The sequence below is a fragment of the Diprion similis genome, chromosome 9 (assembly GCF_021155765.1).
Source record: "Diprion similis isolate iyDipSimi1 chromosome 9, iyDipSimi1.1, whole genome shotgun sequence".
Classification (NCBI taxonomy): domain Eukaryota; kingdom Metazoa; phylum Arthropoda; class Insecta; order Hymenoptera; family Diprionidae; genus Diprion; species Diprion similis.
The window spans coordinates 13,454,219-13,479,763 of record NC_060113.1 but is presented as its reverse complement, the minus strand read 5'-3'; positions in this window follow the sequence as shown (position 1 = coordinate 13,479,763).

Here is a 25,545-nt window from a genome sequence, read left to right as displayed (position 1 = left end):
GTGAGTAACTTTTTTTCTATACATGCTAGCGACCTAAAACTTGTTTCATCGCATTCAGCGCGTCAAATTACGCCGGAAACGGTCGTCTTTGTTTTGATATTGCTTAAAACACGAAGTCGAATTCCGTTCGTTTGTTTCGTGGATATCGGTGAGTAACTTTTTTTCTATACATGCTAGCGACCTAAAACTTGTTTTATCGCATTCAGCGCGTCAAATTATGCCGGAAACGGCCGTCTTTGTTTTGATATTGCTCGATAGACGAAGTCGGAGTCCGTTTGTTTGTTTTTCAGATATTGGTTAGTAACTTTTTTTCTATACATGCTAGCGACCTGAAACTTGTTTCATCGCATTCAGCGCGTCAAATTACGCCGGAAACGGCCGTCTTTGTTTTGATATTGCTCGATAGACGAAGTCAGAGTCCGTTTGTTTGTGTCGTGGATATCGGTGAGTAACTTTTTTTCTATACATGCTAGCGACCTGAAACTTGTTTCATCGCATTCAGCGCGTCAAATTACGCCGGAAACGGCCGTCTTTGTTTTGATATTGCTCGATAGACAAAGTCGGAGTCCGTTTGTTTGTTTTTCAGATATCGGTTAGTAACTTTTTTTCTATACATGCTAGCGACCTAAAACTTGTTTCATCGCATTCAGCGCGTCAAATTACGCCGGAAACGGCCGTCTTTGTTTTGATATTGCTCGATAGACGAGGTCAGAGTCCGTTTGTTTGTTTTTCAGATATCGGTTAGTAACTTTTTTTTTGTACATGCTAGCGACCTAAAACTTGTTTTATCGCATTCAGCGCGTCAAATTACGCCGGAAACGGTCGTCTTTGTTTTGATATTGCTTGAAACACGAAGTCGAATTCCGTTCGTTTGTTTCGTGGATATCGGTGAGTAACTTTTTTTCTATATATGCTAGCGACCTAAAACTTGTTTCATCGCATTCAGCGCGTCAAATTACGCCGGAAACGGCCGTCTTTGTTTTGATATTGCTCGATAGACAAAGTCGGAGTCCGTTTGTTTGTTTTTCAGATATCGGTGAGTAACTTCTTTTCTATATATGCTAGCGACCTAAAACTTGTTTTATCGCATTCAGCGCTTCAAATTACGCCGGAAACGGCCGTCTTTGTTTTGATATTGCTCGAAACACAAAGTCAAAGTCCGTTTGTTTGTTTTTCAGATATTGGTTAGTAACTTTTTTTCTATACATGCTAGCGACCTAAAACTTGTCTTATCGCATTCAGCGCGTCAAATTACGCCGGAAACGGTCGTCTTTGTTTTGATATTGCTCAAAACACGAAGTCGAATTCCGTTCGTTTGTTTCGTGGATATCGGTGAGTAACTTTTTTTCTATACATGCTAGCGACCTGAAACTTGTTTCATCGCATTCAGCGCGTCAAATTACGCCGGAAACGGTCGTCTTTGTTTTGATATTGCTTAAAACACGAAGTCGAATTCCGTTCGTTTGTTTCGTGGATATCGGTGAGTAACTTTTTTTCTATACATGCTAGCGACCTAAAACTTGTTTTATCGCATTCAGCGCGTCAAATTATGCCGAAAACGGCCGTCTTTGTTTTGATATTGCTCGATAGACGAAGTCGGAGTCCGTTTGTTTGTTTTTCAGATATTGGTTAGTAACTTTTTTTCTATACATGCTAGCGACCTGAAACTTGTTTCATCGCATTCAGCGCGTCAAATTACGCCGGAAACGGCCGTCTTTGTTTTGATATTGCTCGATAGACGAAGTCAGAGTCCGTTTGTTTGTGTCGTGGATATCGGTGAGTAACTTTTTTTCTATACATGCTAGCGACCTGAAACTTGTTTCATCGCATTCAGCGCGTCAAATTACGCCGGAAACGGCCGTCTTTGTTTTGATATTGCTCGATAGACAAAGTCGGAGTCCGTTTGTTTGTTTTTCAGATATCGGTTAGTAACTTTTTTTCTATACATGCTAGCGACCTAAAACTTGTTTTATCGCATTCAGCGCTTCAAATTACGCCGGAAACGGCCGTCTTTGTTTTGATATTGCTCGAAACACAAAGTCAAAGTCCGTTTGTTTGTTTTTCAGATATTGGTTAGTAACTTTTTTTCTATACATGCTAGCGACCTAAAACTTGTCTTATCGCATTCAGCGCGTCAAATTACGCCGGAAACGGTCGTCTTTGTTTTGATATTGCTCAAAACACGAAGTCGAATTCCGTTCGTTTGTTTCGTGGATATCGGTGAGTAACTTTTTTTCTATACATGCTAGCGACCTGAAACTTGTTTCATCGCATTCAGCGCGTCAAATTACGCCGGAAACGGTCGTCTTTGTTTTGATATTGCTTAAAACACGAAGTCGAATTCCGTTCGTTTGTTTCGTGGATATCGGTGAGTAACTTTTTTTCTATACATGCTAGCGACCTAAAACTTGTTTTATCGCATTCAGCGCGTCAAATTATGCCGAAAACGGCCGTCTTTGTTTTGATATTGCTCGATAGACGAAGTCGGAGTCCGTTTGTTTGTTTTTCAGATATTGGTTAGTAACTTTTTTTCTATACATGCTAGCGACCTGAAACTTGTTTCATCGCATTCAGCGCGTCAAATTACGCCGGAAACGGCCGTCTTTGTTTTGATATTGCTCGATAGACGAAGTCAGAGTCCGTTTGTTTGTGTCGTGGATATCGGTGAGTAACTTTTTTTCTATACATGCTAGCGACCTGAAACTTGTTTCATCGCATTCAGCGCGTCAAATTACGCCGGAAACGGCCGTCTTTGTTTTGATATTGCTCGATAGACAAAGTCGGAGTCCGTTTGTTTGTTTTTCAGATATCGGTTAGTAACTTTTTTTCTATACATGCTAGCGACCTAAAACTTGTTTCATCGCATTCAGCGCGTCAAATTACGCCGGAAACGGCCGTCTTTGTTTTGATATTGCTCGATAGACGAGGTCAGAGTCCGTTTGTTTGTTTTTCAGATATCGGTTAGTAACTTTTTTTTTGTACATGCTAGCGACCTAAAACTTGTTTTATCGCATTCAGCGCGTCAAATTACGCCGGAAACGGTCGTCTTTGTTTTGATATTGCTTGAAACACGAAGTCGAATTCCGTTCGTTTGTTTCGTGGATATCGGTGAGTAACTTTTTTTCTATATATGCTAGCGACCTAAAACTTGTTTTATCGCATTCAGCGCTTCAAATTACGCCGGAAACGGCCGTCTTTGTTTTGATATTGCTCGAAACACGAAGTCAAAGTCCGTTTGTTTGTTTTTCAGATATCGGTTGGTAACTTTTTTTCTATACATGCTAGCGACCTAAAACTTGTTTCATCGCATTCAGCGCAGCAAATTACGCCGGAAACGGTCGTCTTTGTTCTGATATTGCTCAAAACACGAAGTCGAATTCCGTTCGTTTGTTCCGTGGATATCGGTGAGTAACTTTTTTTCTATACATGCTAGCGACCTGAAACCTGTTTCATCGCATTCAGCGCGTCAAATTACGCCGGAAACGGCCGTCTTTGTTTCGATATTGCTCGAAACACGAATTCGAAGTCCGTTTGTTTGTTTTTCAGATATCGGTTGGTAACTTTTTTTCTGTACATGCTAGCGACCTAAAACTTGTTTTATCGCATTCAGCGCAGCAAATTACGCCGGAAACGGTCGTCTTTGTTCTGATATTGCTCAAAACACGAAGTCGAATTCCGTTCGTTTGTTCCGTGGATATCGGTGAGTAACTTTTTTTCTATACATGCTAGCGACCTGAAACCTGTTTCATCGCATTCAGCGCGTCAAATTACGCCGGAAACGGCCGTCTTTGTTTTGATATTGCTCGAAACACGAAGTCGAAGTCCGTTTGTTTGTTTTTCAGATATCGGTTGGTAACTTTTTTTCTATACATGCTAGCGACCTAAAACTTGTTTTATCGCATTCAGCGCAGCAAATTACGCCGGAAACGGTCGTCTTTGTTCTGATATTGCTCAAAACACGAAGTCGAATTCCGTTCGTTTGTTCCGTGGATATCGGTGAGTAACTTTTTTTCTATATATGCTAGCGACCTAAAACTTGTCTTATCGCATTCAGCGCGTCAAATTACGCCGGAAACGGTCGTCTTTGTTTTGATATTGCTCAAAACACGAAGTCGAATTCCGTTCGTTTGTTTCGTGGATATCGGTAAGTAACTTTTTTTCTATACATGCTAGCGACCTGAAACTTGTTTCATCGCATTCAGCGCGTCAAATTACGCCGGAAACAACCGTCTTTCTTCTGATATTGCTCGACAGACGAAGTCGAAGTCCGTTTGTTTGTTTTTCAGATATCGGTTGGTAACTTTTTTTCTATACATGCTAGCGACCTAAAACTTGTTTTATCGCATTCAGCGCGTCGAATTACGCCGGAAACGGTCGTCTTTGTTATGATATTGCTCAAAACACGAAGTCGAATTATGTTCGTTTGTTCCGTGGATATCGGTGAGTAACTTTTTTTCTATACATGCTAGCGACCTGAAACCTGTTTCATCGCATTCAGCGCGTCAAATTACGCCGGAAACGGCCGTCTTTGTTTTGATATTGCTTGAAACACGAATTCGAAGTCCGTTTGTTTGTTTTTCAGATATCGGTTGGTAACTTTTTTTCTATACATACTAGCGACCTATAACTTGTTTTATCGCATTCAGCGCGTCAAATTACGCCGAAAACGGTCGTCTTCGTTCTGATATTGCTCAGAACACGGAGTCGAATTCCGTTTGTTTGTTTCGTGGATATCGGAGAGTAACTTTTTTTCTATACATGCTAGCGACCTAAAACTTGTTTTATCGCATGCAGCGCGTCAAATTACGCCGGAAACGGTCGTCTTTGTTTTGATATTGCTCGAAACACGAAGTCGAAGTCCGTTTGTTTGTTTTTCAGATTTCGGTTGGTAACTTTTTTTCTATACATGCTAGCGACCTAAAACTTGTTTTATCGCATTCAGCGCGTCAAATTACGCCGGAAACGGTCGTCTTTGTTTTGATATTGCTCGAAACACGAAGTCAAAGTCCGTTTGTTTGTTTTTCAGATATCGGTTGGTAACTTTTTTTCTATACATGCTAGCGACCTAAAACTTGTTTGATCGCATTCAGCGCGTCAAATTACGCCGGAAACGGTCGTCTTTGTTTTGATATTGCTCGAAACACGAAGTCGAAGTCCGTTTGTTTGTTTTTCAGATATCGGTTGGTAACTTTTTTTCTATACATGCTAGCGGCCTAAAACTTGTTTTATCGTATTCAGCGCGTCAAATTACGCCGGAAACGGTCGTCTTTGTTTTGATATTGCTCAAAACACGGAGTCAATTTCCGTTCGTTTGTTTCGTGGATATCGGTGAGTAACTCTTTTTCTATACATGCTAGCGACCTAAAACTTGTTTTATCGCATTCAGCGCGTCAAATTACGCCGGAAACGGTCGTCTTTGTTTTGATATTGCTTGAAACACGAAGTCGAATTCCGTTCGTTTGTTTCGTGGATATCGGTGAGTAACTTTTTTTCTATATATGCTAGCGACCTAAAACTTGTTTTATCGCATTCAGCGCTTCAAATTACGCCGGAAACGGCCGTCTTTGTTTTGATATTGCTCGAAACACGAAGTCAAAGTCCGTTTGTTTGTTTTTCAGATATCGGTTGGTAACTTTTTTTCTATACATGCTAGCGACCTAAAACTTGTTTTATCGCATTCAGCGCAGCAAATTACGCCGGAAACGGTCGTCTTTGTTCTGATATTGCTCAAAACACGAAGTCGAATTCCGTTCGTTTGTTCCGTGGATATCGGTGAGTAACTTTTTTTCTATACATGCTAGCGACCTGAAACCTGTTTCATCGCATTCAGCGCGTCAAATTACGCCGGAAACGGCCGTCTTTGTTTTGATATTGCTCGAAACACGAAGTCGAAGTCCGTTTGTTTGTTTTTCAGATATTGGTTGGTTACTTTTTTTCTGTACATGCTAGCGACCTAAAACTTGTTTTATCGCATTCAGCGCGTCAAATTACGCCGGAAACGGTCGTCTTTGTTTTGATATTGCTCAAAACACGAAGTCGAATTCCGTTTGTTTGTTTCGTGGATATCGGTGAGTAACTTTTTTTCTATACATGCTAGCGACCTGAAACTTGTTTCATCGCATTCAGCGCGTCAAATTACGCCGGAAACGGCCGTCTTTGTTTTGATATTGCTCGATAGACGAAGTCGGAGTCCGTTTGTTTGTTTTTCAGATATCGGTTAGTAACTTTTTTTCTATACATGCTAGCGACCTGAAACTTGTTTCATCGCATTCAGCGCGTCAAATTACGCCGGAAACGGCCGTCTTTGTTTTGATATTGCTTGAAACACGAAGTCGAAGTCCGTTTGTTTGTTTTTCAGATATTGGTTGGTTACTTTTTTTCTGTACATGCTAGCGACCTAAAACTTGTTTTATCGCATTCAGCGCGTCAAATTACGCCGGAAACGGTCGTCTTTGTTTTGATATTGCTCAAAACACGAAGTCGAATTCCGTTCGTTTGTTTCGTGGATATCGGTGAGTAACTCTTTTTCTATACATGCTAGCGACCTAAAACTTGTTTTATCGCATTCAGCCCGTCAAATTACGCCGGAAACGGTCGTCTTTGTTCTGATATTGCTCGATAGACAAAGTCGGAGTCCGTTTGTTTGTTTTTCAGATATCGGTTGGTAACTTTTTTTCTATACATGCTAGCGACCTAAAACTTGTTTCATCGCATTCAGCGCGTCAAATTACGCCGGAAACGGTCGTCTTTGTTTTGATATTGCTCAAAACACGAAGTCGAATTCCGTTCGTTTGTTTCGTGGATATCGGTAAGTAACTTTTTTTCTATACATGCTAGCGACCTGAAACTTGTTTCATCGCATTCAGCGCGTCAAATTACGCCGGAAACAACCGTCTTTCTTCTGATATTGCTCGACAGACGAAGTCGAAGTCCGTTTGTTTGTTTTTCAGATATCGGTTGGTAACTTTTTTTCTATACATGCTAGCGACCTAAAACTTGTTTTATCGCATTCAGCGCGTCGAATTACGCCGGAAACGGTCGTCTTTGTTATGATATTGCTCAAAACACGAAGTCGAATTATGTTCGTTTGTTCCGTGGATATCGGTGAGTAACTTTTTTTCTATACATGCTAGCGACCTGAAACCTGTTTCATCGCATTCAGCGCGTCAAATTACGCCGGAAACGGCCGTCTTTGTTTTGATATTGCTTGAAACACGAATTCGAAGTCCGTTTGTTTGTTTTTCAGATATCGGTTGGTAACTTTTTTTCTATACATACTAGCGACCTATAACTTGTTTTATCGCATTCAGCGCGTCAAATTACGCCGAAAACGGTCGTCTTCGTTCTGATATTGCTCAGAACACGGAGTCGAATTCCGTTTGTTTGTTTCGTGGATATCGGAGAGTAACTTTTTTTCTATACATGCTAGCGACCTAAAACTTGTTTTATCGCATTCAGCGCGTCAAATTACGCCGGAAACGGTCGTCTTTGTTTTGATATTGCTCGAAACACGAAGTCGAAGTCCGTTTGTTTGTTTTTCAGATTTCGGTTGGTAACTTTTTTTCTATACATGCTAGCGACCTAAAACTTGTTTTATCGCATTCAGCGCGTCAAATTACGCCGGAAACGGTCGTCTTTGTTTTGATATTGCTCGAAACACGAAGTCGAAGTCCGTTTGTTTGTTTTTCAGATTTCGGTTGGTAATTTTTTTTCTATACATGCTAGCGACCTAAAACTTGTTTTATCGCATTCAGCGCGTCAAATTACGCCGGAAACGGTCGTCTTTGTTTTGATATTGCTCGAAACACGAAGTCAAAGTCCGTTTGTTTGTTTTTCAGATATCGGTTGGTAACTTTTTTTCTATACATGCTAGCGACCTAAAACTTGTTTGATCGCATTCAGCGCGTCAAATTACGCCGGAAACGGTCGTCTTTGTTTTGATATTGCTCGAAACACGAAGTCGAAGTCCGTTTGTTTGTTTTTCAGATTTCGGTTGGTAACTTTTTTTCTATACATGCTAGCGACCTAAAACTTGTTTTATCGCATTCAGCGCGTCAAATTACGCCGGAAACGGTCGTCTTTGTTTTGATATTGCTCGAAACACGAAGTCGAAGTCCGTTTGTTTGTTTTTCAGATTTCGGTTGGTAATTTTTTTTCTATACATGCTAGCGACCTAAAACTTGTTTTATCGCATTCAGCGCGTCAAATTACGCCGGAAACGGTCGTCTTTGTTTTGATATTGCTCGAAACACGAAGTCAAAGTCCGTTTGTTTGTTTTTCAGATATCGGTTGGTAACTTTTTTTCTATACATGCTAGCGACCTAAAACTTGTTTGATCGCATTCAGCGCGTCAAATTACGCCGGAAACGGTCGTCTTTGTTTTGATATTGCTCGAAACACGAAGTCGAAGTCCGTTTGTTTGTTTTTCAGATATCGGTTGGTAACTTTTTTTCTATACATGCTAGCGGCCTAAAACTTGTTTTATCGTATTCAGCGCGTCAAATTACGCCGGAAACGGTCGTCTTTGTTTTGATATTGCTCAAAACACGGAGTCAATTTCCGTTCGTTTGTTTCGTGGATATCGGTGAGTAACTCTTTTTCTATACATGCTAGCGACCTAAAACTTGTTTTATCGCATTCAGCGCGTCAAATTACGCCGGAAACGGTCGTCTTTGTTTTGATATTGCTTGAAACACGAAGTCGAATTCCGTTCGTTTGTTTCGTGGATATCGGTGAGTAACTTTTTTTCTATATATGCTAGCGACCTAAAACTTGTTTTATCGCATTCAGCGCTTCAAATTACGCCGGAAACGGCCGTCTTTGTTTTGATATTGCTCGAAACACGAAGTCAAAGTCCGTTTGTTTGTTTTTCAGATATCGGTTGGTAACTTTTTTTCTATACATGCTAGCGACCTAAAACTTGTTTTATCGCATTCAGCGCAGCAAATTACGCCGGAAACGGTCGTCTTTGAACTGATATTGCTCAAAACACGAAGTCGAATTCCGTTCGTTTGTTCCGTGGATATCGGTGAGTAACTTTTTTTCTATACATGCTAGCGACCTGAAACCTGTTTCATCGCATTCAGCGCGTCAAATTACGCCGGAAACGGCCGTCTTTGTTTTGATATTGCTCGAAACACGAAGTCGAAGTCCGTTTGTTTGTTTTTCAGATATTGGTTGGTTACTTTTTTTCTGTACATGCTAGCGACCTAAAACTTGTTTTATCGCATTCAGCGCGTCAAATTACGCCGGAAACGGTCGTCTTTGTTTTGATATTGCTCAAAACACGAAGTCGAATTCCGTTTGTTTGTTTCGTGGATATCGGTGAGTAACTTTTTTTCTATACATGCTAGCGACCTGAAACTTGTTTCATCGCATTCAGCGCGTCAAATTACGCCGGAAACGGCCGTCTTTGTTTTGATATTGCTCGATAGACGAAGTCGGAGTCCGTTTGTTTGTTTTTCAGATATCGGTTAGTAACTTTTTTTCTATACATGCTAGCGACCTGAAACTTGTTTCATCGCATTCAGCGCGTCAAATTACGCCGGAAACGGCCGTCTTTGTTTTGATATTGCTTGAAACACGAAGTCGAAGTCCGTTTGTTTGTTTTTCAGATATCGGTTGGTAACTTTTTTTCTATACATACTAGCGACCTAAAACTTGTTTCATCGCATTCAGCGCGTCAATATACGCCGGAAACGGTTGTCTTTGTTTTGATATTGCTCAAAACACGGAGTCAATTTCCGTTCGTTTGTTTCGTGGATATCGGTGAGTAACTCTTTTTCTATACATGCTAGCGACCTAAAACTTGTTTTATCGCATTCAGCCCGTCAAATTACGCCGGAAACGGTCGTCTTTGTTCTGATATTGCTCGATAGACAAAGTCGGAGTCCGTTCGTTTGTTTTTCAGATATCGGTTGGTAACTTTTTTTCTATACATGCTAGCGACCTAAAACTTGTTTCATCGCATTCAGCGCGTCAAATTACGCCGGAAACGGTCGTCTTTGTTTTGATATTGCTTGAAACACGAAGTCGAAGTCCGTTTGTTTGTTTTTCAGATATCGGTTGGTAACTTTTTTTCTATACATACTAGCGACCTAAAACTTGTTTCATCGCATTCAGCGCGTCAATATACGCCGGAAACGGTCGTCTTTGTTTTGATATTGCTCAAAACACGGAGTCAATTTCCGTTCGTTTGTTTCGTGGATATCGGTGAGTAACTCTTTTTCTATACATGCTAGCGACCTAAAACTTGTTTTATCGCATTCAGCCCGTCAAATTACGCCGGAAACGGTCGTCTTTGTTCTGATATTGCTCGATAGACAAAGTCGGAGTCCGTTCGTTTGTTTTTCAGATATCGGTTGGTAACTTTTTTTCTATACATGCTAGCGACCTAAAACTTGTTTCATCGCATTCAGCGCGTCAAATTACGCCGGAAACGGTCGTCTTTGTTTTGATATTGCTCAAAACACGAAGTCGAATTCCGTTCGTTTGTTTCGTGGATATCGGTAAGTAACTTTTTTTCTATACATGCTAGCGACCTGAAACTTGTTTCATCGCATTCAGCGCGTCAAATTACGCCGGAAACAACCGTCTTTCTTCTGATATTGCTCGACAGACGAAGTCGAAGTCCGTTTGTTTGTTTTTCAGATATCGGTTGGTAACTTTTTTTCTATACATGCTAGCGACCTAAAACTTGTTTTATCGCATTCAGCGCGTCGAATTACGCCGGAAACGGTCGTCTTTGTTATGATATTGCTCAAAACACGAAGTCGAATTATGTTCGTTTGTTCCGTGGATATCGGTGAGTAACTTTTTTTCTATACATGCTAGCGACCTGAAACCTGTTTCATCGCATTCAGCGCGTCAAATTACGCCGGAAACGGCCGTCTTTGTTTTGATATTGCTTGAAACACGAATTCGAAGTCCGTTTGTTTGTTTTTCAGATATCGGTTGGTAACTTTTTTTCTATACATACTAGCGACCTATAACTTGTTTTATCGCATTCAGCGCGTCAAATTACGCCGAAAACGGTCGTCTTCGTTCTGATATTGCTCAGAACACGGAGTCGAATTCCGTTTGTTTGTTTCGTGGATATCGGAGAGTAACTTTTTTTCTATACATGCTAGCGACCTAAAACTTGTTTTATCGCATTCAGCGCGTCAAATTACGCCGGAAACGGTCGTCTTTGTTTTGATATTGCTCGAAACACGAAGTCGAAGTCCGTTTGTTTGTTTTTCAGATTTCGGTTGGTAACTTTTTTTCTATACATGCTAGCGACCTAAAACTTGTTTTATCGCATTCAGCGCGTCAAATTACGCCGGAAACGGTCGTCTTTGTTTTGATATTGCTCGAAACACGAAGTCAAAGTCCGTTTGTTTGTTTTTCAGATATCGGTTGGTAACTTATTTTCTATACATGCTAGCGACCTAAAACTTGTTTGATCGCATTCAGCGCGTCAAATTACGCCGGAAACGGTCGTCTTTGTTTTGATATTGCTCGAAACACGAAGTCGAAGTCCGTTTGTTTGTTTTTCAGATATCGGTTGGTAACTTTTTTTCTATACATGCTAGCGGCCTAAAACTTGTTTTATCGTATTCAGCGCGTCAAATTACGCCGGAAACGGTCGTCTTTGTTTTGATATTGCTCAAAACACGGAGTCAATTTCCGTTCGTTTGTTTCGTGGATATCGGTGAGTAACTCTTTTTCTATACATGCTAGCGACCTAAAACTTGTTTTATCGCATTCAGCGCGTCAAATTACGCCGGAAACGGTCGTCTTTGTTTTGATATTGCTTGAAACACGAAGTCGAATTCCGTTCGTCTGTTTCGTGGATATCGGTGAGTAACTTTTTTTCTATATATGCTAGCGACCTAAAACTTGTTTTATCGCATTCAGCGCTTCAAATTACGCCGGAAACGGCCGTCTTTGTTTTGATATTGCTCGAAACACGAAGTCAAAGTCCGTTTGTTTGTTTTTCAGATATCGGTTGGTAACTTTTTTTCTATACATGCTAGCGACCTAAAACTTGTTTTATCGCATTCAGCGCAGCAAATTACGCCGGAAACGGTCGTCTTTGTTCTGATATTGCTCAAAACACGAAGTCGAATTCCGTTCGTTTGTTCCGTGGATATCGGTGAGTAACTTTTTTTCTATACATGCTAGCGACCTGAAACCTGTTTCATCGCATTCAGCGCGTCAAATTACGCCGGAAACGGCCGTCTTTGTTTTGATATTGCTCGAAACACGAAGTCGAAGTCCGTTTGTTTGTTTTTCAGATATTGGTTGGTTACTTTTTTTCTGTACATGCTAGCGACCTAAAACTTGTTTTATCGCATTCAGCGCGTCAAATTACGCCGGAAACGGTCGTCTTTGTTTTGATATTGCTCAAAACACGAAGTCGAATTCCGTTTGTTTGTTTCGTGGATATCGGTGAGTAACTTTTTTTCTATACATGCTAGCGACCTGAAACTTGTTTCATCGCATTCAGCGCGTCAAATTACGCCGGAAACGGCCGTCTTTGTTTTGATATTGCTCGATAGACGAAGTCGGAGTCCGTTTGTTTGTTTTTCAGATATCGGTTAGTAACTTTTTTTCTATACATGCTAGCGACCTGAAACTTGTTTCATCGCATTCAGCGCGTCAAATTACGCCGGAAACGGCCGTCTTTGTTTTGATATTGCTCGATAGACGAAGTCGGAGTCCGTTTGTTTGTTTTTCAGATATCGGTTAGTAACTTTTTTTCTATACATGCTAGCGACCTAAAACTTGTTTTATCGCATTCAGCGCGTCAAATTACGCCGGAAACGGTCGTCTTTGTTTTGATATTGCTTAAAACACGAAGTCGAATTCCGTTCGTTTGTTTCATGGATATCGGTGAGTAACTTTTTTTCTATACATGCTAGCGACCTAAAACTTGTTTTATCGCATTCAGCGCGTCAAATTACGCCGGAAACGGCCGTCTTTGTTTTGATATTGCTCGATAGACGAAGTCAGAGTCCGTTTGTTTGTTTTTCAGATATCGGTTAGTAACTTTTTTTTTATACATGCTAGCGACCTTATACTTGTTTTATCGCATTCAGCGCGTCAAATTACGCCGGAAACGGTCGTCTTCGTTCTGATATTGCTCAAAACACGGAGTCGAATTCCGTTTGTTTGTTTCGTGGATATTGGTGAGTAACTTTTTTTCTATACATGCTAGCGACCTGAAACTTGTTTTATCGCATTCAGCGCGTCAAATTACGCCGGAAACGGTCGTCTTTGTTTTGATATTGCTTAAAACACGAAGTCGAATTCCGTTCGTTTGTTTCGTGGATATCGGTGAGTAACTCTTTTCTATACATGCTAGCGACCTAAAACTTGTTTTATCGCATTCAGCCCGTCAAATTACGCCGGAAACGGTCGTCTTTGTTCTGATATTGCTCGATAGACAAAGTCGGAGTCCGTTCGTTTGTTTTTCAGATATCGGTTGGTAACTTTTTTTCTATACATGCTAGCGACCTAAAACTTGTTTCATCGCATTCAGCGCGTCAAATTACGCCGGAAACGGTCGTCTTTGTTTTGATATTGCTCAAAACACGAAGTCGAATTCCGTTCGTTTGTTTCGTGGATATCGGTAAGTAACTTTTTTTCTATACATGCTAGCGACCTGAAACTTGTTTCATCGCATTCAGCGCGTCAAATTACGCCGGAAACAACCGTCTTTCTACTGATATTGCTCGACAGACGAAGTCGAAGTCCGTTTGTTTGTTTTTCAGATATCGGTTGGTAACTTTTTTTCTATACATGCTAGCGACCTAAAACTTGTTTCATCGCATTCAGCGCGTCAATATACGCCGGAAACGGTCGTCTTTGTTTTGATATTGCTCAAAACACGGAGTCAATTTCCGTTCGTTTGTTTCGTGGATATCGGTGAGTAACTCTTTTTCTATACATGCTAGCGACCTAAAACTTGTTTTATCGCATTCAGCGCGTCAAATTACGCCGGAAACGGTCGTCTTTGTTTTGATATTGCTTGAAACACGAAGTCGAATTCCGTTCGTTTGTTTCGTGGATATCGGTGAGTAACTTTTTTTCTATATATGCTAGCGACCTAAAACTTGTTTTATCGCATTCAGCGCTTCAAATTACGCCGGAAACGGCCGTCTTTGTTTTGATATTGCTCGAAACACGAAGTCAAAGTCCGTTTGTCTGTTTTTCAGATATCGGTTGGTAACTTTTTTTCTATACATGCTAGCGACCTAAAACTTGTTTTATCGCATTCAGCGCAGCAAATTACGCCGGAAACGGTCGTCTTTGTTCTGATATTGCTCAAAACACGAAGTCGAATTCCGTTCGTTTGTTCCGTGGATATCGGTGAGTAACTTTTTTTCTATACATGCTAGCGACCTGAAACCTGTTTCATCGCATTCAGCGCGTCAAATTACGCCGGAAACGGCCGTCTTTGTTTTGATATTGCTCGAAACACGAAGTCGAAGTCCGTTTGTTTGTTTTTCAGATATTGGTTGGTTACTTTTTTTCTGTACATGCTAGCGACCTAAAACTTGTTTTATCGCATTCAGCGCGTCAAATTACGCCGGAAACGGTCGTCTTTGTTTTGATATTGCTCAAAACACGAAGTCGAATTCTGTTTGTTTGTTTCGTGGATATCGGTGAGTAACTTTTTTTCTATACATGCTAGCGACCTGAAACTTGTTTCATCGCATTCAGCGCGTCAAATTACGCCGGAAACGGCCGTCTTTGTTTTGATATTGCTCGATAGACGAAGTCGGAGTCCGTTTGTTTGTTTTTCAGATATCGGTTAGTAACTTTTTTTCTATACATGCTAGCGACCTGAAACTTGTTTCATCGCATTCAGCGCGTCAAATTACGCCGGAAACGGCCGTCTTTGTTTTGATATTGCTCGATAGACGAAGTCGGAGTCCGTTTGTTTGTTTTTCAGATATCGGTTAGTAACTTTTTTTCTATACATGCTAGCGACCTAAAACTTGTTTTATCGCATTCAGCGCAGCAAATTACGCCGGAAACGGTCGTCTTTGTTCTGATATTGCTCAAAACACGAAGTCGAATTCCGTTCGTTTGTTCCGTGGATATCGGTGAGTAACTTTTTTTCTATACATGCTAGCGACCTGAAACCTGTTTCATCGCATTCAGCGCGTCAAATTACGCCGGAAACGGCCGTCTTTGTTTTGATATTGCTCGAAACACGAAGTCGAAGTCCGTTTGTTTGTTTTTCAGATATTGGTTGGTTACTTTTTTTCTGTACATGCTAGCGACCTAAAACTTGTTTTATCGCATTCAGCGCGTCAAATTACGCCGGAAACGGTCGTCTTTGTTTTGATATTGCTCAAAACACGAAGTCGAATTCCGTTTGTTTGTTTCGTGGATATCGGTGAGTAACTTTTTTTCTATACATGCTAGCGACCTGAAACTTGTTTCATCGCATTCAGCGCGTCAAATTACGCCGGAAACGGCCGTCTTTGTTTTGATATTGCTCGATAGACGAAGTCGGAGTCCGTTTGTTTGTTTTTCAGATATCGGTTAGTAACTTTTTTTCTATACATGCTAGCGACCTGAAACTTGTTTCATCGCATTCAGCGCGTCAAATTACGCCGGAAACGGCCGTCTTTGTTTTGATATTGCTCGATAGACGAAGTCGGAGTCCGTTTGTTTGTTTTTCAGATATCGGTTAGTAACTTTTTTTCTATACATGCTAGCGACCTAAAACTTGTTTTATCGCATTCAGCGCGTCAAATTACGCCGGAAACGGTCGTCTTTGTTTTGATATTGCTTAAAACACGAAGTCGAATTCCGTTCGTTTGTTTCATGGATATCGGTGAGTAACTTTTTTTCTATACATGCTAGCGACCTAAAACTTGTTTTATCGCATTCAGCGCGTCAAATTACGCCGGAAACGGCCGTCTTTGTTTTGATATTGCTCGATAGACGAAGTCAGAGTCCGTTTGTTTGTTTTTCAGATATCGGTTAGTAACTTTTTTTTTATACATGCTAGCGACCTTATACTTGTTTTATCGCATTCAGCGCGTCAAATTACGCCGGAAACGGTCGTCTTCGTTCTGATATTGCTCAAAACACGGAGTCGAATTCCGTTTGTTTGTTTCGTGGATATTGGTGAGTAACTTTTTTTCTATACATGCTAGCGACCTGAAACTTGTTTTATCGCATTCAGCGCGTCAAATTACGCCGGAAACGGTCGTCTTTGTTTTGATATTGCTTAAAACACGAAGTCGAATTCCGTTCGTTTGTTTCGTGGATATCGGTGAGTAACTCTTTTTCTATACATGCTAGCGACCTAAAACTTGTTTTATCGCATTCAGCCCGTCAAATTACGCCGGAAACGGTCGTCTTTGTTCTGATATTGCTCGATAGACAAAGTCGGAGTCCGTTCGTTTGTTTTTCAGATATCGGTTGGTAACTTTTTTTCTATACATGCTAGCGACCTAAAACTTGTTTCATCGCATTCAGCGCGTCAAATTACGCCGGAAACGGTCGTCTTTGTTTTGATATTGCTCAAAACACGAAGTCGAATTCCGTTCGTTTGTTTCGTGGATATCGGTAAGTAACTTTTTTTCTATACATGCTAGCGACCTGAAACTTGTTTCATCGCATTCAGCGCGTCAAATTACGCCGGAAACAACCGTCTTTCTACTGATATTGCTCGACAGACGAAGTCGAAGTCCGTTTGTTTGTTTTTCAGATATCGGTTGGTAACTTTTTTTCTATACATGCTAGCGACCTAAAACTTGTTTCATCGCATTCAGCGCGTCAATATACGCCGGAAACGGTCGTCTTTGTTTTGATATTGCTCAAAACACGGAGTCAATTTCCGTTCGTTTGTTTCGTGGATATCGGTGAGTAACTTTTTTTCTATACATGCTAGCGACCTAACACTTGTTTTATCGCATTCAGCGCGTCAAATTACGCCGGAAACGGTCGTCTTTGTTTTGATATTGCTTAAAACACGAAGTCGAATTCCGTTCGTTTGTTTCGTGGATATCGGTGAGTAACTTTTTTTCTATACATGCTACCGACCTAAAACTTGTTTTATCGTATTCAGCGCGTCAAATTACGCCGGAAACGGTCGTCTTTGTTTTGATATTGCTCAAAACACGGAGTCAATTTCCGTTCGTTTGTTTCGTGGATATCGGTGAGTAACTCTTTTTCTATACATGCTAGCGACCTAAAACTTGTTTTATCGCATTCAGCGCGTCAAATTACGCCGGAAACGGTCGTCTTTGTTTTGATATTGCTTGAAACACGAAGTCGAATTCCGTTCGTTTGTTTCGTGGATATCGGTGAGTAACTTTTTTTCTATATATGCTAGCGACCTAAAACTTGTTTTATCGCATTCAGCGCTTCAAATTACGCCGGAAACGGCCGTCTTTGTTTTGATATTGCTCGAAACACGAAGTCAAAGTCCGTTTGTCTGTTTTTCAGATATCGGTTGGTAACTTTTTTTCTATACATGCTAGCGACCTAAAACTTGTTTTATCGCATTCAGCGCAGCAAATTACGCCGGAAACGGTCGTCTTTGTTCTGATATTGCTCAAAACACGAAGTCGAATTCCGTTCGTTTGTTCCGTGGATATCGGTGAGTAACTTTTTTTCTATACATGCTAGCGACCTGAAACCTGTTTCATCGCATTCAGCGCGTCAAATTACGCCGGAAACGGCCGTCTTTGTTTTGATATTGCTCGAAACACGAAGTCGAAGTCCGTTTGTTTGTTTTTCAGATATTGGTTGGTTACTTTTTTTCTGTACATGCTAGCGACCTAAAACTTGTTTTATCGCATTCAGCGCGTCAAATTACGCCGGAAACGGTCGTCTTTGTCTTGATATTGCTCAAAACACGAAGTCGAATTCTGTTTGTTTGTTTCGTGGATATCGGTGAGTAACTTTTTTTCTATACATGCTAGCGACCTGAAACTTGTTTCATCGCATTCAGCGCGTCAAATTACGCCGGAAACGGCCGTCTTTGTTTTGATATTGCTCGATAGACGAAGTCGGAGTCCGTTTGTTTGTTTTTCAGATATCGGTTAGTAACTTTTTTTCTATACATGCTAGCGACCTGAAACTTGTTTCATCGCATTCAGCGCGTCAAATTACGCCGGAAACGGCCGTCTTTGTTTTGATATTGCTCGATAGACGAAGTCGGAGTCCGTTTGTTTGTTTTTCAGATATCGGTTAGTAACTTTTTTTCTATACATGCTAGCGACCTAAAACTTGTTTTATCGCATTCAGCGCGTCAAATTACGCCGGAAACGGTCGTCTTTGTTTTGATATTGCTTAAAACACGAAGTCGAATTCCGTTCGTTTGTTTCATGGATATCGGTGAGTAACTTTTCTTCTATACATGCTAGCGACCTAAAACTTGTTTTATCGCATTCAGCGCGTCAAATTACGCCGGAAACGGCCGTCTTTGTTTTGATATTGCTCGATAGACGAGGTCAGAGTCCGTTTGTTTGTTTCGTGGATATCGGTGAGTAACTTTTTTTCTATACATGCTAGCGACCTGAAACTTGTTTCATCGCATTCAGCGCGTCAAATTACGCCGGAAACGGCCGTCTTTGTTTTGATATTGCTCGATAGACAAAGTCGGAGTCCGTTTGTTTGTTTTTCAGATATCGGTTAGTATTTTTTTTTCTATACATGCTAGCGACCTAAAACTTGTTTCATCGCATTCAGCGCGTCAAATTACGCCGGAAACGGCCGTCTTTGTTTTGATATTGCTCGATAGACGAAGTCAGAGTCCGTTTGTTTGTTTTTCAGATATCGGTTAGTAACTTTTTTTTTATACATGCTAGCGACCTTATACTTGTTTTATCGCATTCAGCGCGTCAAATTACGCCGGAAACGGTCGTCTTCGTTCTGATATTGCTCAAAACACGGAGTCGAATTCCGTTTGTTTGTTTCGTGGATATTGGTGAGTAACTTTTTTTCTATACATGCTAGCGACCTGAAACTTGTTTTATCGCATTCAGCGCGTCAAATTACGCCGGAAACGGTCGTCTTTGTTTTGATATTGCTTGAAACACGAAGTCGAATTCCGTTCGTTTGTTTCGTGGATATCGGTGAGTAACTTTTTTTCTATACATGCTAGCGACCTAAAACTTGTTCTATCGCATTTAGCGCGTCCAATGACGCCGGAAACGGCCGTCTTTGTTTTGATATTGCTCGATAGACGAAGTCGGAGTCCGTTTGTTTGTTTTTCAGATATTGGTTGGTAACTTTTTTTCTATACATGCTAGCGACCTGAAACTTGTTTTATCGCATTCAGCGCGTCAAATTACGCCGGAAACGGTCGTCTTTGTTTTGATATTGCTTAAAACACGAAGTCGAATTCCGTTCGTTTGTTTCGTGGATATCGGTGAGTAACTTTTTTTCTATACATGCTAGCGACCTAAAACTTGTTCTATCGCATTTAGCGCGTCCAATGACGCCGGAAACGGCCGTCTTTGTTTCGATATTGCTCGATAGACGAAGTCAGAGTCCGTTTGTTTGTTTTTCAGATATCGGTTAGTAACTTTTTTTTTATACATGCTAGCGACCTTATACTTGTTTTATCGCATTCAGCGCGTCAAATTACGCCGGAAACGGTCGTCTTCGTTCTGATATTGCTCAAAACACGGAGTCGAATTCCGTTTGTTTGTTTCGTGGATATCGGTGAGTAACTTTTTTTCTATACATGCTAGCGACCTGAAACTTGTTTCATCGCATTCAGCGCGTCAAATTACGCCGGAAACAACCGTCTTTCTTCTGATATTGCTCGACAGACGAAGTCGAAGTCCGTTTGTTTGTTTTTCAGATATCGGTTGGTAACTTTTTTTCTATACATGCTAGCGACCTAAAACTTGTTTTATCGCATTCAGCGCGTCAAATTACGCCGGAAACGGCCGTCTTTGTTTCGATATTGCTCGATAGACGAAGTCAGAGTCCGTTTGTTTGTTTTTCAGATATCGGTTAGTAACTTTTTTTTTATACATGCTAGCGACCTTATACTTGTTTTATCGCATTCAGCGCGTCAAATTACGCCGGAAACGGTCGTCTTCGTTCTGATATTGCTCAAAACACGGAGTCGAATTCCGTTTGTTTGTTTCGTGGATATCGGTGAGTAACTTTTTTTCTATACATGCTAGCGACCTGAAACTTGTTTCATCGCATTCAGCGCGTCAAATTACGCCGGAAACGGTCGTCTTTGTTTTGATATTGCTCAAAACACGAAGTCGAATTCCGTTCGTTTGTTCCGTGGATATCGGTGAGTAACTTTTTTTCTATACATGCTAGCGACCTGAAACCTGTTTCATCGCATTCAGCGCGTCAAATTACGCCGGAAACGGCCGTCTTTGTTTTGATATTGCTTGAAACACAAAGTCGAAGTCCGTTTGTTTGTTTTTCAGATATCGGTTGGTAACTTTTTTTCTATACATACTAGCGACCTAAAACTTGTTTCATCGCATTCAGCGCGTCAATATACGCCGGAAACGGTCGTCTTTGTTTTGATATTGCTCAAAACACGGAGTCAATTTCCGTTCGTTTGTTTCGTGGATATCGGTGAGTAACTTTTTTTCTATACATGCTAGCGACCTAAAACTTGTTTTATCGCATTCAGCGCGTCAAATTACGCCGGAAACGGTCGACTTTGTTTTGATATTGCTTGAAACACGAAGTCGAATTCCGTTCGTTTGTTTCGTGGATATCGGTGAGTAACTTTTTTTCTATAGATGCTAGCGACCTGAAACTTGTTTTATCGCATTCAGCGCTTCAAATTACGCCGGAAACGGCCGTCTTTGTTTTGATATTGCTCGAAACACGAAGTCAAAGTCCGTTTGTTTGTTTTTCAGATATCGGTTGGTAACTTTTTTTCTATACATGCTAGCGACCTAAAACTTGTTTTATCGCATTCAGCGCAGCAAATTACGCCGGAAACGGTCGTCTTTGTTCTGATATTGCTCAAAACACGAAGTCGAATTCCGTTCGTTTGTTCCGTGGATATCGGTGAGTAACTTTTATTCTATACATGCTAGCGACCTGAAACCTGTTTCATCGCATTCAGCGCGTCAAATTACGCCGGAAACGGCCGTCTTTGTTTTGATATTGCTCGAAACACGAAGTCGAAGTCCGTTTGTTTGTTTTTCAGATATTGGTTGGTTACTTTTTTTCTGTACATGCTAGCGACCTAAAACTTGTTTTATCGCATTCAGCGCGTCAAATTACGCCGGAAACGGTCGTCTTTGTTTTGATATTGCTCAAAACACGAAGTCGAATTCCGTTTGTTTGTTTCGTGGATATCGGTGAGTAACTTTTTTTCTATACATGCTAGCGACCTGAAACTTGTTTCATCGCATTCAGCGCGTCAAATTACGCCGGAAACGGCCGTCTTTGTTTTGATATTGCTCGATAGACGAAGTCGGAGTCCGTTTGTTTGTTTTTCAGATATCGGTTAGTAACTTTTTTTCTATACATGCTAGCGACCTGAAACTTGTTTCATCGCATTCAGCGCGTCAAATTACGCCGGAAACGGCCGTCTTTGTTTTGATATTGCTCGATAGACGAAGTCGAAGTCCGTTTGTTTGTTTTTCAGATATTGGTTGGTTACTTTTTTTCTGTACATGCTAGCGACCTAAAACTTGTTTTATCGCATTCAGCGCGTCAAATTACGCCGGAAACGGTCGTCTTCGTTTTGATATTGCTTAAAACACGAAGTCGAATTCCGTTCGTTTGTTTCATGGATATCGGTGAGTAACTTTTTTTCTATACATGCTAGCGACCTAAAACTTGTTTTATCGCATTCAGCGCGTCAAATTACGCCGGAAACGGCCGTCTTTGTTTTGATATTGCTCGATAGACGAGGTCAGAGTCCGTTTGTTTGTTTCGTGGATATCGGTGAGTAACTTTTTTTCTATACATGCTAGCGACCTGAAACTTGTTTCATCGCATTCAGCGCGTCAAATTACGCCGGAAACGGCCGTCTTTGTTTTGATATTGCTCGATAGACAAAGTCGGAGTCCGTTTGTTTGTTTTTCAGATATCGGTTAGTATTTTTTTTTCTATACATGCTAGCGACCTAAAACTTGTTTCATCGCATTCAGCGCGTCAAATTACGCCGGAAATGGCCGTCTTTGTTTTGATATTGCTCGATAGACGAAGTCAGAGTCCGTTTGTTTGTTTTTCAGATATCGGTTAGTAACTTTTTTTTTATACATGCTAGCGACCTTATACTTGTTTTATCGCATTCAGCGCGTCAAATTACGCCGGAAACGGTCGTCTTCGTTCTGATATTGCTCAAAACACGGAGTCGAATTCCGTTTGTTTGTTTCGTGGATATTGGTGAGTAACTTTTTTTCTATACATGCTAGCGACCTGAAACTTGTTTTATCGCATTCAGCGCGTCAAATTACGCCGGAAACGGTCGTCTTTGTTTTGATATTGCTTAAAACACGAAGTCGAATTCCGTTCGTTTGTTTCGTGGATATCGGTGAGTAACTTTTTTTCTATACATGCTAGCGACCTAAAACTTGTTCTATCGCATTTAGCGCGTCCAATGACGCCGGAAACGGCCGTCTTTGTTTTGATATTGCTCGATAGACGAAGTCGGAGTCCGTTTGTTTGTTTTTCAGATATCGGTTGGTAACTTTTTTTCTATACATGCTAGCGACCTGAAACTTGTTTTATCGCATTCAGCGCGTCAAATTACGCCGGAAACGGTCGTCTTTGTTTTGATATTGCTTAAAACACGAAGTCGAATTCCGTTCGTTTGTTTCGTGGATATCGGTGAGTAACTTTTTTTCTATACATGCTAGCGACCTAAAACTTGTTCTATCGCATTTAGCGCGTCCAATGACGCCGGAAACGGCCGTCTTTGTTTTGATATTGCTCGATAGACGAAGTCGGAGTCCGTTTGTTTGTTTTTCAGATATCGGTTGGTAACTTTTTTTCTATACATGCTAGCGACCTAAAACTTGTTTTATCGCATTCAGCGCGTCAAATTACGCCGGAAACGGCCGTCTTTGTTTCGATATTGCTCGATAGACGAAGTCAGAGTCCGTTTGTTTGTTTTTCAGATATCGGTTAGTAACTTTTTTTTTATACATGCTAGCGACCTTATACTTGTTTTATCGCATTCAGCGCGTCAAATTACGCCGGAAACGGTCGTCTTCGTTCTGATATTGCTCAAAACACGGAGTCGAATTCCGTTTGTTTGTTTCGTGGATATCGGTGAGTAACTTTTTTTCTATACATGCTAGCGACCTGAAACTTGTTTCATCGCATTCAGCGCGTCAAATTACGCCGGAAACAACCGTCTTTCTTCTGATATTGCTCGACAGACGAAGTCGAAGTCCGTTTGTTTGTTTTTCAGATATCGGTTGGTAACTTTTTTTCTATACATGCTAGCGACCTAAAACTTGTTTTATCGCATTCAGCGCGTCAAATTACGCCGGAAACGGTCGTCTTTGTTTTGATATTGCTCAAAACACGAAGTCGAACTCCGTTCGTTTGTTCCGTGGATATCGGTGAGTAACTTTTTTTCTATACATGCTAGCGACCTGAAACCTGTTTCATCGCATTCAGCGCGTCAAATTACGCCGGAAACGGCCGTCTTTGTTTTGATATTGCTTGAAACACGAAGTCGAAGTCCGTTTGTTTGTTTTTCAGATATCGGTTGGTAACTTTTTTTCTATACATACTAGCGACCTAAAACTTGTTTCATCGCATTCAGCGCGTCAATATACGCCGGAAACGGTCGTCTTTGTTTTGATATTGCTCAAAACACGGAGTCAATTTCCGTTCGTTTGTTTCGTGGATATCGGTGAGTAACTTTTTTTCTATACATGCTAGCGACCTAAAACTTGTTTTATCGCATTCAGCGCGTCAAATTACGCCGGAAACGGTCGTCTTTGTTTTGATATTGCTCAAAACACGAAGTCGAACTCCGTTCGTTTGTTCCGTGGATATCGGTGAGTAACTTTTTTATATACATGCTAGCGACCTGAAACCTGTTTCATCGCATTCAGCGCGTCAAATTACGCCGGAAACGGCCGTCTTTGTTTTGATATTGCTTGAAACACGAAGTCGAAGTCCGTTTGTTTGTTTTTCAGATATCGGTTGGTAACTTTTTTTCTATACATACTAGCGACCTAAAACTTGTTTCATCGCATTCAGCGCGTCAATATACGCCGGAAACGGTCGTCTTTGTTTTGATATTGCTCAAAACACGGAGTCAATTTCCGTTCGTTTGTTTCGTGGATATCGGTGAGTAACTTTTTTTCTATACATGCTAGCGACCTAAAACTTGTTTTATCGCATTCAGCGCGTCAAATTACGCCGGAAACGGTCGTCTTTGTTCTGATATTGCTTAAAACACGAAGTCGAATTCCGTTCGTTTGTTTCGTGGATATCGGTGAGTAACTTTTTTTCTATACATGCTACCGACCTAAAACTTGTTTTATCGTATTCAGCGCGTCAAATTACGCCGGAAACGGTCGTCTTTGTTTTGATATTGCTCAAAACACGGAGTCAATTTCCGTTCGTTTGTTTCGTGGATATCGGTGAGTAACTCTTTTTCTATACATGCTAGCGACCTAAAACTTGTTTTATCGCATTCAGCCCGTCAAATTACGCCGGAAACGGCCGTCTTTGTTTTGATATTGCTTGAAACACGAAGTCGAAGTCCGTTTGTTTGTTTTTCAGATATCGGTTGGTAACTTTTTTTCTATACATACTAGCGACCTAAAACTTGTTTCATCGCATTCAGCGCGTCAATATACGCCGGAAACGGTCGTCTTTGTTTTGATATTGCTCAAAACACGGAGTCAATTTCCGTTCGTTTGTTTCGTGGATATCGGTGAGTAACTCTTTTTCTATACATGCTAGCGACCTAAAACTTGTTTTATCGCATTCAGCCCGTCAAATTACGCCGGAAACGGTCGTCTTTGTTCTGATATTGCTCGATAGACAAAGTCGGAGTCCGTTCGTTTGTTTTTCAGATATCGGTTGGTAACTTTTTTTCTATACATGCTAGCGACCTAAAACTTGTTTCATCGCATTCAGCCTGTCAAATTACGCCGGAAACGGTCGTCTTTGTTTTGATATTGCTCAAAACACGAAGTCGAATTCCGTTCGTTTGTTTCGTGGATATCGGTAAGTAACTTTTTTTCTATACATGCTAGCGACCTGAAACTTGTTTCATCGCATTCAGCGCGTCAAATTACGCCGGAAACAACCGTCTTTCTTCTGATATTGCTCGACAGACGAAGTCGAAGTCCGTTTGTTTGTTTTTCAGATATCGGTTGGTAACTTTTTTTCTATACATGCTAGCGACCTAAAACCTGTTTTATCGCATTCAGCGCGTCGAATTACGCCGGAAACGGTCGTCTTTGTTATGATATTGCTCAAAACACGAAGTCGAATTATGTTCGTTTGTTCCGTGGATATCGGTGAGTAACTTTTTTTCTATACATGCTAGCGACCTGAAACCTGTTTCATCGCATTCAGCGCGTCAAATTACGCCGGAAACGGCCGTCTTTG